At 30.4% G+C, this 2,500-nt stretch overlaps 1 protein-coding gene across 1 annotated transcript in view; it reads right to left on the bottom strand.

Annotated features, from left to right (window-relative positions):
* mrtfbb (myocardin related transcription factor Bb) overlaps positions 1–1,170 on the bottom strand; it is a 230,500-nt gene extending 229,330 nt beyond the window's left edge. The window contains exon 1 of the mRNA XM_062049993.1: positions 1,077–1,170. The gene's annotated coding sequence lies outside the window, so the exon portion shown is untranslated. The remainder of the gene's footprint in view (positions 1–1,076) is intronic.
* Between the last annotated feature and the right edge of the window lie 1,330 nt (positions 1,171–2,500).

Raw genomic sequence — 2,500 nt, 5'->3', positions numbered from 1 at the left:
ATAACTCATTTACACTCATTCACACAAAAGGGTTGTTTCTTTCTGTTATTAATATTCTGGTTCCTACATTATATATCAATATATATCAATACAGTCTGCAAGGGATACAGTCCGTAAGCACACATGATTGTGCGTGCTGCTGGTCCACTAATAGTACTAACCTTTAACAGTTAATTTTACTCATTTTCATTCATTACTAGTTTTTATGTAACTGTTTTTATATTGTTTTACTTAATTTATTTATCTTATTTTATTTTATTAATTTTTTTAAACAAGGACCTTATCTTCACCATACCTGGTTGTCCAAATTAGGCATAATAATGTGTTAATTCCACGACTGCATATATTGGTATCGGTTGATATCGGTATCGGTAATTAAGAGTTGGACAATATCGGAATATCGCATATCGGCAAAAAAGCCATTATCGGACATCCCTACTTCTTGCATAAAATAATGTATTTAATAATAATTAATTATTGACTCTTATGTTTTATTATTTTTTTATATAAACCTTTATTTATAAATTTCAACATTTACAGACAGTTGAAAATAATAATAAAAGTACAAAAAAAGTACAAAAACAGTACAAAAGGTTGTAAATTCAAAGTAACTAAAATAGAATGCAATATATATATATATATATATATATATATATATACTGTATATATAATAAACAAATTGCTCACTCAATCTCAGTAAATAACTTACATTTGGAACATAGCATCATCGTTTTCACAGCTTTTTGGTAGTTAGAGGTAGAGAGTGTTTTAATGTAGAGTTCTAAATCTTTTTTAAAGGCACAAAAAAACAGGTCGGGTATTGAAAAATTTACATTTATGAATATAAAACTTAGCCAATAGTATAATGAGGTTGCAAAGGTAAAATTCCTTTTCAATTTTTTTTTCATACATTCTTCACTCATTTATTATGTTGTTTGTAAAAGCAAATGACGTCACACCTGCATCGCCTAATTAAGTGGCTTAGCATGGCGAGACAATTCGAACTTTGAAGTAAATACCGCTCAAAAAGTTCGCCAATATGTTGAGTTAAAGTGGTTTGTGTTGGTGCAGACTACCTTGACCACGTCTTGCTGCTTGTAGACGAGCCATTGTCGAAGTTTGGAGCAAAACCCCGACGTCACCTTCACTTTACTAAATTCACTGACTCATAGTGTATCGTCACTTCCGGTTCCGGTAATTATAAGGCGAATTTGCGAGTGTAATTGAACGCAACACCAGTAGGAATGAGGGGTCGGAATATTTCTTCTGGTTGTTTTAAATTGAATACATTTGAAATTAAGTGAAAATCCATTTTCTACCGCTTGTCCCTCTCAGGGCTGGAGCCTATCCCGGCTGCATTCGGGCGGAAGGCGGTGTTCGCCCTGGATAAGTTGCCAACAAAGGGTTAAATAAAAAAGTTTTATTTTCTCGGAGGGACCGTGAAGGCATTCCGGTAGACCACTTTTATTAGTATACTGGTAACTTTAAAAGACTGACAAATGAGTTTATTTATAAACACATCTGAGAGCGTCAATCAAACATAATATGAGGACAATTCAATATATTAAAAAAATTAAGAATTTTCATTAATATATGTATGTACATAACCTTTCTTAATACATGCATATCCTATAATTTGAATTTGCAGTTGATATTCAAAATATATTCTACTTACCAGGATACTTTAAAATCAATATGTTTGTGTTTTAAAGTTCTTGAATTCCTGGAAATGTTGCATGAATGGTCAGTATTGTTTAATTTGGCACATCTGGGAACTGGCTTCAATGCTACATAAACACACTTTTTTTTTCGCTCTAGTTTCAACAGGTACATTTATATAAATCGTGTTGCGAAAGAAATAGATGAGAAATTTGACATATATTTCATTTTAGAAAACATTTATTTGACTTATTTCTAATACTGTGTTAGGCATTATTATTAATGCAACTTTGTAGTGTTTAAAGAAATCGGAGGGTTCTGACCCCAGGCTGCCATCTAGTGGTAGAAAGGACAAACTGCACATAAGAGGTTGGACCCAAGCGTTCTAATAATTTTACATGATACATGGTTCTGTATTGATTATATATTTGACATTCATCAGCATCTGAGCGATCCTTAGATTTAATCAGAACATATATTACTTAATTACTGCGATATACTACTACTTTGCAAGAATACATATGAATATACAATTGTAGCTATTTTGTCCTAATATATTACTGCATCAATTTAAGTTTCTTTGCTAAGGATATAAGGAAAAAAAAAACTCCAGGCATATTTTATGATCAAATAATTTGATAAGGTATGTATTTTTGGTCATGTATGCATTTGTTAATTATGACGACTTAAATGGCAGACTAAAAATATGCTGTACAAAACTTTCAAAAATATGTATTCTTAAATATATATATATATATATATATATACTTTTTTTTAAAATACATATACTTTTTAAAAAAAAAATACTTATATATACGTACACACTTTGAATATGTATATA

Source organism: Entelurus aequoreus, linkage group LG06 (assembly GCF_033978785.1).
Source record: "Entelurus aequoreus isolate RoL-2023_Sb linkage group LG06, RoL_Eaeq_v1.1, whole genome shotgun sequence".
In the NCBI taxonomy this organism is placed as follows: domain Eukaryota; kingdom Metazoa; phylum Chordata; class Actinopteri; order Syngnathiformes; family Syngnathidae; genus Entelurus; species Entelurus aequoreus.
Note: the sequence above shows the minus strand (reverse complement) of the source record. Positions and strands in the feature narration are given on the sequence as shown.